A 15,381-nucleotide genomic window follows, 5' to 3' on the forward strand; every position below is an offset into this window, starting at 1 on the left:
AAGCAAGCACTGCAGCCAAAAGAACGGCACCTTGAAAGATGCATGGCACCAGCCTAGACATGGTGCAGAAACACAAATCTCCTGAAAGCAAAGTGAAGCATTCTGCATTTTGTGTGCGTTCCTCTGGAAATCAAAAACATTGCACACACTTGATTCGGTGCAAACGCTAACAAGTTCCCAAATCTTTCTACAACCAGCTATTTATGAGAGTAGAGTCTGGCAATCAGAATACTAAAACCGTATCAAATTTAAGGCACCACCACTTCCATGCAAGTGCTTCATGTGGCTTTACACTTCCATGCTGAAGGCAAGTTTCACGGAAAAAAAAGGTGAGGAAACTCGTTTCTCAGACAATCCTCTCTTCTGGTACACTCTCGACCCAGGAAAAAGTGGCCTCCACTATGAGGACCGCTAGGACTGGGAAGTAAAGTTATTATTCAGACCTTTTATAGTGAAGCTAAACTGTGTATTTCTGACTGCTATTCCTCAAGAAAGTGTTACTGTAAGTCTCAGCATTTATCTCAGGGACTAATTTATCGTTGAGGTATTACAAATCTACTGGGACCATTCAGCTTCCTGTTAGTGACACATCAGAAGAGACACAGGAGAAACGATTCCCTCTAAATGAGACGGCAGCTTTTTCTCAACCAGCTGGCCCCGGCTGGGCGCGACAGGTCAGGCGCTCTCGTACCACAAAGCAGTAGTGGGCGAGAACACCGTTTCTGCAGTGTACACCGTAGAGGCGACACCAAAGAATTCTAGGGGTTAAAGGGGGGGGTAATCGGTATTTCGACTGCTTTCCCCGGGGAAACGTTTGGTGCTGTTCTAAAGGAAGAAAAGGTAGGATTTAGTTAAGACAAGGACAAGTGTTGTGAGAGGCAGAATAACAAAGCGCAATGCTGGAAACAGGGAGCACAGTCAAATACCAGCGTTACCATTCGCGTCGTTACGTAGGCAAGTTCTTTACTGTCGGCACGAGTGACGCACGTTACACGTAGCAGAGCTAGCAATAGCCGATCTACATACAAGGTATACGGTATGATACAGTTTAACAGGTAAATTCAATATAATAGGAACGTAGAAGAAACGGTGACTGAACAGGCTGAAAAAATGTCAGTCAGGCCCTGTTCTGAGGATTTCTGACCATCGAGACAGGTAGTCACGGTAAAAACTGCCTGCCAGGGGAGGCTTTGCTGAGCCACTCTGAGCTCGGGCACCTGCCCTCTCTGGACTTGGCAGGGAGGTGCTGACCAACATTGTGGTTTATGAAACACAGAGAAGTAGCTTGCTGATCTTTAGCATCCCCACTAAGAGCAGAATTGGCACCGATGAATAAAACCTAATAACCCAGTCGTGACGGCGAGGGAGTGCCAGTTTTGTCTGGCATGGTATTTTATATCTTGGGGGAAATAAAACTACATCTTTTTACTCGTTCGTAACTTGCTGGGTAGGGATCCCACACCGTACCACTGTGATGGGTGTCAGCCAGCGGAGGGACGAGCAGTCGTGTGCGTTCAGCGAGACACGCATACGTGGACTTACTTGGGAAGCACTGCTGGGGTAAACAGCAGCCGCATAGTTGTTGTGTGTTGCCGTCCTTCTTTCGTTGTTTAAGAACTTGGTAGTTCCCATTTGCAGAAGAATTCACTGCTGAATTCAAGTCCTTGATCAAGCAATTGAAACTTAGGCATGAAGTATCAAAGCAGAGGGAGCTTTGTTTTCCTTCTCTCTCTCCTCTCCCACCTCTGCCGTGTTGCCAGACAGTGCCGAGGGTGGCCCGGCGTGAGGGCTGCGCGCGGTTGAGCCGGGAAGCTTTGATTGTGGATGGAAGTCCTCCGAGTCATAAATTTTTCAGCTAGCAATCCGTGAGGTTAGGGAAGCTTGTACAGGTGTGAGCTAGCAGGTTGTCGCCGACATCTGTTTGGAGCGGAGGCGCAGGTCCTCGGCAGCCTGCAGCGAGGCTGCAGGATTGTCAGCAGATGTAGTTAAGAGTGGCAGAACAGTTTTGGTCTCACATTTGCTGCCTGGGGGCTGAAACACTAAAGGTAGAGTGGGGGTGGACACAGCTGCGCTCCCAAACATGCCTGAGGCACAAATAAAGAGATCTAATGTAGTTTGACTCTGTTGTGGTGGGGAGATGAGGACAGAGAGCCACTTCAGAGACAACTTAACGCCGCAACATCTGCCGCCAAGTTTCCAGGGAGTGACAGGGGACAGCAGGTACAGATCGAAGTCCCCACGTAAACAGCCTCCGTGAAGCCGTGAACTCGTTTGAAGGGCTCCCATCAAACATAGCGGAGTCCGCAGCAGGAGATTTTGTTTTCAAAGCCACGTTTGTTTTCTGCACTAACAAGATAATTTATAAATGATGCATTACCCCGCGTTCATCCTCCCATTTTATACTTTCTATCCTTCTTTTACAAAAGGGGCAAAGAAGAACGAACCACAGCAGCGGTGGGGTACTTTGATAAAGCAGTTAACTGTCCGAGGGCTTTGGCGGAGGTTGTGGCAGCCTCCGGTCCGCGGCGTTGTTTGGCTAGGAGGCAGAGCTGGAGGCGCGCGCCGTTACGGTGTCGCTGCGCAGGAGCGCCGGCCCTCGTGTCCGTACTGGAACACCTCTGCTTGAGAACAGCACTTGGCACGGGGTCGCAATGGGAGCGCTAGGGTCCTGGGCTTGTCTCTCAATCCTTGTGTTCAGTTTCTGATTCGTAGTTGAGCACCTGAGGGTGATCATCAGGGTTTTCACATCCTTTAGATGACCTCGTTGCTCTGTGCGCTTGGACAGTGGCTGAGATGCCGATCCTGTGCACGTTTATGCACGCACGTGTCTGTTTGGGCCGCAGACAGCCCGTGGCACCGGTGTTTAAGCTTTTGCCCTATCAGTGTGCAACCACCCTGACTGGTGAAAGGACAAAAATCTATGGCTAATTCTAGAACAATTTCCATAGCAGAACTACAGAATACTTTCAGCTTTTTTCATGTTACAGAACAGCCTAATAAAAAGGAAGACACTTGTACTTGCTTTTAGTTTCAAGCCTATTAGCATTTACCTGCTTTAAAGATTCTTTAATAACAATGGCTGCAGGATTAATACAAGTAGCTGTTGCAACTAATGAGCATCTCTACATTACACACAAAAATTATATTCTGCATTATAGCTCCGTTAGCATCCCACACTTTGACAGTGTTGCATTCTGAGATGAGGCCCATGGTACCGTTCCCTCTGTGTGTGTTCAGTAATTCCAACTGAATGAAATCTCAGAAAAACAATCGTCCCTTGGCCTGCGTAAAAGAAAAAACGTCTTTTGGAGAGGACACCTGCCTCTCTTGCTAAAATGCGAGCGACAGCCAAGAGAGAAGCATGATTATGAATGATGGACTTAGAGAATTTTCTTGTGCCGATGACCCAGAAGAATATTCTGCAGTGAGAACATCCAGGCAGCAGTACTTCCTCCAAAAGCATCTCCTTGTAAATGGGTATCACGGCTTCGCCTCTGGTAAAATGGGATTGCGGGGGGCCGTCGAGGAGGGGCCAGCCCGCCTGCCTCTGGGGTGCCCCCTCCTAGCTAGAGTGGTTATTAATAGTCGGATTTGCTAGCTGTCAGTCAATGAAAGCAGTAGTCATCGTCTTTATTAAAAGACAATGTTTTTCTGGTGTTAGGAGAAACAAGGATATTTTCCCATCCACGTAGGCCGCCGCTTTTGGCACTCCCTCCCCTTGTGCAGATGAGTGCTGCTGCTCTTTTTAAAGCGAGCCTTCAGCATTCCTTAGTGAGAGTGTGAATACTTGTATGAATCAAATAGCGGAAAGCGAGCAAGCTGCGTGTCGGTTTGAAGGGCACAACATTTTAGCCCATGTGACCAGTATTCCCACAGAGTACAGTGGGCAAAGCGGCTCTGACAGACCTGGCGCGGGTCCCTGGAGGCCGTGCCACGCCGGCGACCACGCCGCTCCACCTAATCGATGCCGTTGCTGTTGGACAACAGCAGGCTGTGTGGTCGGGTGATGGTCCTGGTGGAAAGGCTGTCATGCCAGCCTAGGATATGTCTTCTGGGAAGCTGGGATATACCTTACAATAGAGCATTTTAAGAAGCTGAGCTGCCAGCAGAATTCTTGCTGTCCTTGTTAGCGCACAAACGGCGATCTGAAAGATGAGTGCTTTGCGCCTCCTGAAATGCAACAAGTAGGCCGCACCGGGCATGGCGGTGCCGTAGGCTGTGCTGGCAGCGCCGGGATAATGCCTGTTAAAGAAGGAAAAGCCAATCTTTCCTGGGTAGAGTGTGGATTTGCTACAGCTGTCAAACGCCTTCTCTGCCGTCCTAAAGAGCACCACAATTCCTCCCCCCCTCCAAGCGGTATGAAAAAGGAAACACTTCATTGGGCAGTGCAGGTTTTGTTAATAACTGTTCGTTTCGTTGGGCACGATTCAAAACGGAAAGAACAAATCTGTTTTCTTAATTCCTCAAAACGCCTTTTTTACGGAGTGGACTGCAGTAAAACCAGTTATATTTATCACTACCTGGCTTCCAGTGAGGAGAGGGCAGCCTGTTTCTAACCAAAGCCAGCCGGGACACCGCTTGGGCAGAGCCCCTTGCGCAGTGGGCGTGAACGCCGAGCCTGCCCTTAGTCCAGCTCAGAGACAGACCAGGCACCGTCAGGAAGCAGCGAGAAGAAAGCCGACAGGTTCATTCGGTCGCTCCTCTCCAGAAGAGACGTGACAGCTTTAACTGTCTTGGGCACCCAGATTTATGCACTAGTCCTGCGCTCCTAACCAGATTAGTTCCTTTTCCATTAACTGCTGAAAGTAGGGCAGCTGTCCGAGCGGCTGGCTGTAAATTCGGTAATGTCTGCTGTGTTAATCTGTAGGCTTTTCAGATGAAGAAGGCAGCAGATAACAGGATTAAAGTTTCACGACCCAGGGTTTTCACAGCCCGAGACGCGGGAGTAGGGGGATAGAGAATGACTTCTGTCATTAATCTTAATTGATTGCCAAGAGGTTTTAATCTGGGTTATTAATTAGGAAGGTCCTTAACACACTGTCTACATATCAGCATCAGACGCTCTTTTGGGACTTTTGGGACATATGGCCCATCTTATATTTACATTCACACAATCTACACATACATACATCTCTGTATAAAGAGACCCTTACATGTATATGTGCATGCAAATAACTGTAGAAGCATTTGCGTGCGCAGAGGCATCACGCGCTCTTCAGCAAAATGGGATGAAAACGAAACCCCCGCTTTGCACAAAGGTTCAATTTCCACACAACAAACATGTACAGCTCTATTTGAGTTGATATGTGTATTAATCCATTGTCGTTATATATGCCATTTATCTAGATGATCTTTTCAAATCTGCGATTTGCAGATTTAAGTCAGGTCTAACTGAAGTGCAGCACATGTCTCTGTCCCTCTGCCCACGCGGACACATACGGATCACACACAGGAACATCACTGTTTTCATCTCTCTCAGTTTGGATGAGTTTGTATTTAGGCCTTCGCTTTTTCCCTTTCTTACTTTTGAAGAAGTTACTGTTGGACAGGCAGAGCGGAGGGGGGTGCAGCTATCCCCAGCTGCAGCTACGTAGCTGTGTGACAAATCCCCGCAGCACCGCTTCGGCGTCCACCGAGGCCGTACGAAATGACAACCTGAGCATATAAACTAGGCAAGGGAAGAAAACGCTGGGACAGGGGCCTGGCATTCGGATTTTGGGCAGTTTTGAACTGCGCTACAAATTTCGGCAGATAATTCACACGATTAATCCCATGTATGGAAATGGAGCCGGGGCGGGGGGGCCTTTTGTCTTACGTCCTCTGCGGGTGACAGCAGAAGATTCCCATCTCTTGCTAAGTGTGCTCGGCCGTGCCACCTCCTGCTCTCCAAAGCAAAACACCAGCGCTGTAAGAAGGCAACCTCTTGGTTACTCAGGAGCTGAAAAGTCTGCTCATGAGGTGTTCACCGCAAGTAAGAGTGGTTTGAGATACTTCAGGCTAGAGAGAAGGGTCTAAGGGCTGTGTTTTAGGGGGAGAAGAAAAGGCCCATCATCAGGGAGGACTTACAACTGAGTCCAAGAGTGGCCCAGTTCCCCCTGGGAGATGAAGACGACTTGAAAAGACTGTTTTTAGAGTTTATATACCAGCTAGAAGGCGGTAGCGTTACCTGCAGGTCGCTGTGGCAGCCCAGACCTCAAGGAAGCTTACTCACTTAGGAGGGGTTTATGATAGGCTTGTGCTAAACGGTGGCTAATTGAGTTCAGAGTATGCTCGAATACGCCCACCCGGGTACTCACTGTACCGACACAAGAGTCTCTAAAGCCTGAAAGCGGTTGCACGTGTTAATCAGTTCATGCATGCAAGTTCTCTCATTAGCTTTAATACAACATTATCAAAAAGAAGGCGGGGCGAGGGAGCTGTTCCATTACCTTGACATTGATTGCATAGCCCTTGCAGAATCAAGGAGAGAGGAAGTTGGGAAGGACTACAGCACACGCTGCTCAGTGTGACCAGTGCACGTTAGAGGCGGGCAGTGGGGAGGAAAAGAAGAAAAATGATCAAAAATTACATTTATTGCTTCTGATCTTTTTATGCTGTTCCCATAATTCAAAATCGGTTTTGTTCTGAAATCAGTTTTTGCATATCTAAGTCTCTTGTGAAGTACAGATCCATAAGGAATTAACAAAACCCCCTAAACACTGGAGTTAGCATTTAAAAATGACTCAGTCTTCATAAACCACAGTGTTTTCTGAACAACCCAGCTACAATATATCTTTACGGCGCGCCTTCAAGTAACGTACACGTGTCACGGCTTAACCCCAGCCAGCAGCTGAGCGCCACACAGCTGCGCGCTCACTCCCCGCTCCCGGTGGGACGGGGGAGAGAACTGGAAGAGAAAACCCGTGGGTTGAGATAAAGGCAGTTTAGTAATGCAGATAAAGTAAAACAGTAGCAGTAATAATAACACTATTGGTAATAACAGTAATACACAAAGCCAGGGATGCTCAATGCAACTGCTCGCCACCCGCTGAGCGATGCCCAGCCCGTCCCCAGCAGCGGTCACTCTTTGGAGCCCCCTTTGGGCAGTTGGGGCCGGCGGGCCCGGCTGTGCCCCCTCCCCGCTCCTTGCCTGGTGCAAGCCCTGCTCAGCACCACCTGCACCATCAGCGTGTCAGCAACATTCCTCTCCTGCTAAATCCAAAACTTGCTGCGACGGAGAAAATTAACTCCATCCCAGCCAACACCAGGACAAAGCCTCTTGTCTCGGTCTGTTTGTATGCTGGGCCTAAAAGGGGATATTGCTACCTAGTAAAAGAAGTGACTGTGCCATACATGGGCAGGTAAGGTTCAGGCTCACCCGTAAATGTGAATGTCTCAGTACATTTGAATTCTGTCCCTCGACAATGCAACCTAACGGCGCGCCCGCAGCCTTAAGGCTTCGTGTTACTTCGAACATGCTGCTTTTTGATGGCTTGTACCATAGCCTTCATCTAAGTTAACAGAGTCTTAGAAAAAGTTAATTCAATTACCGGTGATGGAGTTAGTAACACTGCTTCATGTCACTAAGGTATATATGGATGCATACGATTCTGTTCCTTTCAAGTCAGTCTGAAATTAATTTTGCAACCTCCGATAACCATGGTGGACAAATGCTAATGAAAATCCATCACTTCAGTTTGAATGGGCTAAGCTCACCGTCTTTCTCCACCAGCCTCTGTCGGGCAGCTAACCAGATGATAAGCACCGGTTTCACTGACCCATGGCCTGGGAAGGTTCAGGATAACCCTCCAAGGGCAGCACTTCCACTGCCGCTGCAGCGCTTGCACGCCAGGGCTCAGGACTTCTCGACTTCTCGTATTTTTGATACGCAGTTCTATCTGTAGCTTTCTCCCACAGTGTCACTCTAGCTTTATTACTCAGTCTAGCAATCCAAACCCTGCCATTTACATCAGTTGGATCAAATTAAAAAGGATTAGATTTTCTTGGAATTCATGATCATGCTTTTCCACTGGAAACAACAGAAATCCTTTGATGGTCTGAAATAAACTTTCCTTGCTGAATGCAATGAATTACCCTCTGATCAGAGAGGGGAGACGCGGGTGGGAAGCGCATGGTAGCTTGTAGCACATTTTATATCTTTCTGTACCCAAGTAGATGGATGATACTTTATTTTACATTATAGTACAACATAAAACCTTCTAAAATTTGGAATGGTTGTAAAATGACGGACAGGTATCTTTAGGAAGTAGAGTATGATCCCAGAAGAAAGTTTATTATGTAGGGCGGAAAATTCTCAGAAGAGCCTGAGGGCTGCTAGGATGTTACTCAGTTCTGCTCCCTATATGGTACAGAAATCCTGCGCATGGCCCCTGGAGAACAACTGCTCACCCCGGGAGAGATGTGGCGTTGTAGGACACATCCTTGTGTCGGGGCTGCTTCCTTCTCGCTTCCAGCACTGCCCCGTCGCCTGTTCCTGGCCCCGTCCCTCAGCCAGCACGGACTGCTCCCTCAGCCACCCAGAGCTCTCCAGTGGCGAGGGCAATCTTAAACCTAGAGCCCCAGCCACAGCTGAGCCCCAGCTAGTCACAGGCCAGCTATTCCGTTCCGTTAATAAAATAACAACATCTACAGGCTCAGGCTCCTGCCCGCCAACAGTCAGTCTGGGTCTCGGGCAGTGGAGAGGAGTGACCTTTTGTTTGTGCAGTCATTTTCATAATGATATTCAGGGTCGGGCCTGACAACCAATCTGCCACGCATCAGTAGTAGGCATCGGTCCCTTTGTAATACGGCAGGGACGCGCCCCAAGCAGATGGTCGGAGCTCATAGGTGGCTAATGGACTTGATGGGGCGTTTTATTAAGATTATGATGGCAACTAAGTAAGATTTTTCCCTCTGATAACAACATTTATAACAGAAAGGGAAGAAAGGTGCGTAAAGGAACCAGAGAATATAATAGACTATGTTTCCGTTGGATGTTGGATTCTGAGGATTAGAATTCTGTGAATTCTAGATGTAGTTTCTCAAATCTCACTGCTTTAGAAGTGCAGTGGTAGACGCTGTCCTGTGGCCAGCAGAGTAAAGAAACTGCTGATGGATGGAGGTCCTCACTGGGGAGCAAGTAGCACCGTATTGGCCCCTTGCTGCTATTTTTGCTATGGAGACGACCCCTTTGAATGGATGAATTCCCCATGCCAGGTATTTCCAAGCTAGTTACTGTCCTTCCCACTCTGGTGAAGAGAAACAGAGAGGGGAAGAAACGGATGAAAGAAATAGCAGATTTCCGTATGTTTGGCCTTGCAAAGGCCTGTCAAGGACTTGTGCAGAGAGGTGGCTCTCAGTACCTGCCTGCTGTGCATCTGCGTCCCTTGAAGCTTCGCCAGCAGAGCACAGCAGTCATCGTTTCTCCCTTGACAGTCCTTCCTGCTCCTAGCATTTGCTTTTTGGGTGTATAGGCACTTAAAAGTTCTCAGACCTACCAAACTGAAACCCAGTTTATGCTCCCTTTTCCCCTCCAGATCGATGGTGTGCCTTCACGTCAAACTTTCCCCATAAAGTTTGGGGCCAGTCTCTGCGGATCTGACCCCGTGGGTATCGAGGCCGATTGCATCTGCTCAGCACGGCTCCTAGTCAGGGCCAAATCAATAAACAGCACAAAGCCATCAGGCTTGGAACAGCGCTTTATACCATTTTATGTTTTAAATTCCTGCCAAGCATAACATATTTTACTGAATGAAAGCCAGTTTCCCTGTGCTAGATAAACGTTACAGCTGTGGCTCAAACTGCAACTGAAATTCTACGTTTTGCCTTGTAAAGGTTTGAGTGGTCTGGGTCACAAGCATTTAAGAAACCCCTTCACGTACTCCCGTTCAGCTCACACAGCCTGTTCACCCTCGGGCTGGGCACTAACCTGCACGGCCGATCCTGAGCTATGGCACTTGCCTCCCGCTTCAGATCTCTAAAACATACATCTAATGGTTTTCAGTAGGGACCGCAAAATATTCCCGAGGAACTCCGACTGCAGAGACAAGGGCATGTGGTGCAAAGGAAGCGCACCATGGATAGGTTTGCTCCCAGCGCTCCCTGGAGCGCAGGGCAACGTCACTCTAAGCAATACCCCAGGGGCGTTCTCCATTCCCAGGGATCTTACTGCAACACCGGGGTCAACTGATCACTAGAAAACACAGGCAGGTATCATCTTCAAATTCAGGGATTTCATCTGCGCGATAACAACATACGTGTGCAATCCATGCTGCTAAGGCTGGAAATGCCTCATCAACACCTTCTTACTTGTCACGCAGCTTCAGGCACAGAGATTTTACCTTGTATGTAGGACAAAAATCAGGGAAAGTCAGATTCTATGCCAGACTTCTATTCTTAAGGTGGCTCTGAACAATAGTTTTATTTAGAACAAACTTCACTCTCCCACTGGCTGTGTTAAATGCAGACCCCGTCCAAATGATTGCAAAGTCACCAGAAAACCAGTACAAATGTTGAGAGAAATGACCGATAAGCTGATTTTTCAGTACATGCTCGGATGAGGTATCTTCTGTGCTTTTGTCAAACGCTGCCTTCACTGGAGATGACGTGAAGAAGCCAGTTTGGCAGTCACGAACTGACTGGTAGAGGGAAATGGGGTAACAGCGACAGGGAACCATGCACTGCGCTCCCCGCGATGTTTGGCCCGGGCGCTCCCTCCAGCTGCGGTTCACTGTCTGCCCTGCAGAGCCCAGCACCCTCAAGCTTGCGACCTGGGCCCTGCAGAACCGACCGGTGCGGTGGTGAGAGCAGCGGGAGGTGTCGGTGCTTTCCTGTTGGCAGCAGGTGACGTTGCGTGCGCGAGGGTGACCGGCCCTTCTCAGGCTTGCCGTGAAGCAGCGCTGGCCGGTGAGCGAGGAAGCGCCGAGTTTCCTTCGGCATGGAACGCAGATCTGGTTGTATCAGCCTAAGTTTTGTCACACATATTTTTAAGTTTTTCAGGCTGGTATTTTCTGACGTTGCTACTCAAATCTATTGTAAGGGTTCCTCACGCTGTAAGGTTGTGAAGAGCCTGCATTAGAGTTTCAAAGCCCTGCTTTGGGAAGCTATTGTCAGTAGGTATTAATTATTGAACGCTTTACCTTCTGGAAAAGTTGTTTCATCACTAGAAAGTGACCTTGTTAGAAGAGGCAGAGGGGAAGAGAGACGTATAGTGCCTCCTGAGATCGAGTGGAGCGATGCGTATCAGGAGAAGACACTAAAGATTTATTGTCTGTGGCAAAAGAAACACAGATCTCCGCTTGTGCAGTAAGTGCTTTTGACATCACACACCGTAAAGAATGATTGCGTACTGCAGGTTAGAAAGTGTTCCGCTGGAGGAAGAGAACAGCCGTTCCCACAGTGCTGCGAGGCGGGGGAGCCCGAGCTACGCCAGCTCTGCCTGTCCGAGGCAGCCGAAGGATCCTAGGAGAGGATACTGAGCATTCACCCAAGGGAAAGGAAATGGAATTGAAGGGAAAATCTGTGGGCGTGGGGTTTTTTGTTTTGCCTTCTTCGATGAGGTTTGTAGTTTACCGAGAACACAACTGCAGCCTTGCACAGGTGCTGGGGGAGAGCAGGGGACCGCGCGGGTCACGTCGGTAGCACCAGCCGCGCTGCTGGAAGCTCTCGCGTGTTGCAGTTGCGACATTCTCCGTTTCACAACAAAAGCTGCGATCTCTATAGCTCCCATTTCATGTTTACTGAAACCAGATCCCTTCTGACCCCGGTGATTGCTGGTACGAGTGCTCGCTGCGTGACATCCAGCACCAGCGCTGTCTGGAAGCCTTGCTTGGAAACTTCATTTGTTAACCTCACCCTGGCCTTTCCCCTGGAATTTTTCTTCCGTTTCCACAGATGTCCGCGCAGCACTACGCTTGCCTTCCAGTAATACGCAGTTTGGAGTTTTCCCGTTGCTCAGTCAGCTTGAATTGTTTAAAAACCCCGGAGAAATAGGAATTCACTTTAAAATAAAAGCTAGGGAAAAGCAACCGCTCAAGCTCATCTCTCACCTTTACGAATGCCTCTGTTAGATTGCAGAGCAAGGCATTGTGGCCAGAGAGCTTTTAGATAAATCATAATTAGATACACGTGCAAATACATCAGCTAGGCCTAGGCGCACAATTAGGCACCTAATTACGTTGAAAATGCAATTGCACACTTAGCTAAAATGGCCACGCATCCTCTGACGCCGTGGGTCGCTTCGGTCCCGTCCCCCAGCGAGGCTCTGGGTGCCACCTGTTGAAAAAGCCCCCGCCAGGGGAGGAGGCGGCGGCGTGGTCGGGCCGAGCGCTCCCCAGCGCTCCCCGTCCCGGCCCTCATTCCTCGGAAGCGGGAGTGGCTGCTGGGGCGAGGTTTTCAGAGGGGTTTCTGCTGCAGTCTGCCTTTGCACGTCCCACGCTTGGACCTGGATTCCCTGCCGGGATGAAGGTGGTGGTGCTGCGCTGCGCTGGAGGGGACGGGCTGCAGCACGGCCGTGCTGGCCGCCGGGCAGCTGGGACGGAGCCCGGCACGTTCTACAGCAAAGCAGAGGTGTCAGAGCTGTCGCGTTGCTTGCAAGCACTACGGAAGAAGTGGCCAGGTAGAAAAAGATGTCGCGGTGTTTCCTTGGCAGGATGGGCTGCACACGGGCAGCTCCCCGAAGACACGCGGTGTCCGTCCTGAGGTGCTCTCAGGGTACCCGTCCGATGGGAACCGGGCTGCGCAGAGTTGATGCTTGCGGAACTGCTCTTTTTTGAGGAAATTAATGTGGAGCCATCTGAGGGTAGGGTAAGAGAGGAGGAATTGGTAGTTCCCAACATCTCTGGCATCGGGCCATCCTTGGCTTTTATTTAGCTATTTTTTTCTCTTTCTGCTATGGCTTCTTTTTCTCTCTTTCAAAAAGGAAAAGAAGGGGAAAAGCCCAGCCAACTGTGATTTGTGATTCCACTGACAGACAGCGTGTGATTGAAACTGCAGCTAGGTTGATTCCAAAGGAGAAAATGCAGTTTAAAATAGCATTGTCACTATTCAGGGACAGCATTTTCTTTATGGGAATGTTTCATCTGCGAACGCTGTCAGTGTTGCGATCCGCTCGGGGCCCAAGTGTTTGGCTGCTGCTTTGGCTGAAATGACTTCTCCCTAGCAAGGAGCACGTAGGAGAAGGAGCATTTCCTAAGGAACCATGTGTGAACTGGAAGGTGAACCCGAAACGTGGGGGGGAACAGCGTTAGCCTTGTCTGTTAGTACTGCACAGGCGACACGCGATTGCTTGGCTTCATTTCTGTTTACTTCTGCTAAAAGTTCTCAACCTGGATTTCAAAACCTGAGCCAAGGGCAGGCGAGTGAGGTGCGTCATTTGCAGATCAGGGAAACCGAATTGCCTTTTTCACACGCCTGTTCAACACGCTACGACCCGTTTTCTTTATTCTGAGCCTTTTCATGAGTTAATAAAAGCATCATGGCCTGGCAGCGCGTGCCCCAAGCCCCTCGCGAGCGCAGCGTTACAGCAGGGTATTAACGCCAGGCCCTCCAGAGTCCCTTCTGCCTCGTACGGAGGGGATACCACCCGAGACAGTCTTAAAAAGTGGGAAGGCAGGAGACACGGTACGTCTGCCTGGCAGCCCAGAGCGATAACCAGCTGAGACCCAGTTCATAACGGCGCTGGAGACCGAGCTCCCATTTGAGCCAGTCACGCTACCGGCCCCAGAGAAGCGACAGAGGTCCATTTGCCCTGGCAGAAGGGCAGCCAGGTGACCAGAATTGCACAGTTAGGCCTTCACGGAACGATCTTAAGCGCTCAGAAAGGAAGCAGCTAGGTATGTATATACACGTATGGGTGCACACACAAACCCACGCTTGCCCTGAAGGAAAGGAAAAGGAGGAGCGAGGGCGCAGCGTGCTGGGAGGTCGGTCCCCCCCGGGGCCCCGGAGCCGGCTAGGAGCGGCGCATGCTGAAGTGGCAGAGGCGAAGGCAGGGAAGATTTGCCAGCAGTGGTGGATATGCTTGATGTGTTCAAGAGCTTAAGGGCCTATTGAAATTAAACTGCAAACGTATTGTGCCAACGTCCTCGGTCTGCCAACAGGCCTGTGGGCTGCCTTCCCAAGCCACCGGTTCGCTTGCCTTCCCCGGTATCCACCCCAGCACAAACCTGCCCTTTGTTTCCCCGACCAAAGTATTTTCACCTTGGACCAAACGCTGAGGGAGATGGGTGCGTGTGAGGATGATTTCGCCTGTGTTTAGATATAAACCTTCCCCTGCCCCCCCCTTTCTAATCCTTGAAATTCAGTATTGCAAAATTCAGAACTTTTTTCTCCTACTGCAGCATTTTTTTTAACGTTCCGGTGATATAATTTTTTAAAGGACTGTAATATGAGTAGTTACTCTTGCACAGTGCTCCATTTATTCAGCATCCTGAATAATAAAGAAGTAGCCCTTAAAGCAGCCACTTCTCCTTTTTAACACTACCTAATTTCTCTGAAGGAGTATCTGAAACGGGAAACTTTATGTTAAAAGGCAGAGAATAAGACTTGTTTCAGACAACTTCCTAGCCAAGGAGGGAAGCTATGGAACACTGTAAAATCATAGAACTGCTTTGTAAAATTACTGTGATTTTTACTTTAAAAGTTCTTATCATCTGTACAAGCTGATGTGCTACTCAAACAAACTTTGTCTGCTCCAGGGGATCTTAATTAGGTTGAATGAACATGGCAAAAGAAGATTTCCGCAGAGATTCTGGCAGAGGGGGTGCCTTGGCCTCATCTTCATTCATTCCCACCCCGCCTGCCATGAGCAGGCCATACAGCTGAGCAGGGCTTGCGTTTCATTCTCGCGTTCGCCACCAGTACCAAACGCCTAGGAATGCCATGATTTTGCTTGGGAAAAAATCCAGTGTTTCACATTTTCCCGATTTCCTGCCTACATTTCCAAAGAACATGTCCGCGTTCCAAAAACCCACCAAAATTCTAACAGTTCTGGTTCTCATTACCACTAGAGTTGGGAATTACAGCTGTATTTGAGGGAGCCAGTTTTCCTGCACTTGGATGCAGATTGAGTAGGTGCAGACACAGGGTTACCTGCATTAGAGAGCATCTGCACCGTTAGTGCTGCTCAGAAACAAGCATTTGAACTTCTGTGGCTTGAGAGAGAAACGGCAGGACGTGCAGTAAATCCCTGCCCTGCTCTTGGTACCAGTAGCCGAGCACTGCTGCTGGGCACGACGCGACGCGGCACGGCACCCGTGCGTCCTGGCACGGGGTGGTTGGCGGCAGGGGAGGGGACGCCTGGGGAGCTGTGGCTGTGCCAGCAGCGCCCTGGCAGCACTGGGGCATGCCCTGCCCCACAAGGCTCGAGGGACAGCGGCGCTCGCGTGTCCAACACGTCTGGGG

At 49.5% G+C, this 15,381-nt stretch overlaps 1 protein-coding gene across 1 annotated transcript in view; it reads left to right on the top strand.

The window, feature by feature from the left end:
• The window catches only part of ANTXR2 (ANTXR cell adhesion molecule 2), a 105,067-nt gene that overhangs the window by 69,152 nt on the left and 20,534 nt on the right, over nt 1–15,381 (top strand). The gene's annotated exons all lie outside the window — the stretch shown is intronic.

This window comes from Egretta garzetta, unplaced genomic scaffold (genome assembly GCF_000687185.1).
Source record: "Egretta garzetta isolate BGI_Z169 unplaced genomic scaffold, ASM68718v1 scaffold195, whole genome shotgun sequence".
Classification (NCBI taxonomy): domain Eukaryota; kingdom Metazoa; phylum Chordata; class Aves; order Pelecaniformes; family Ardeidae; genus Egretta; species Egretta garzetta.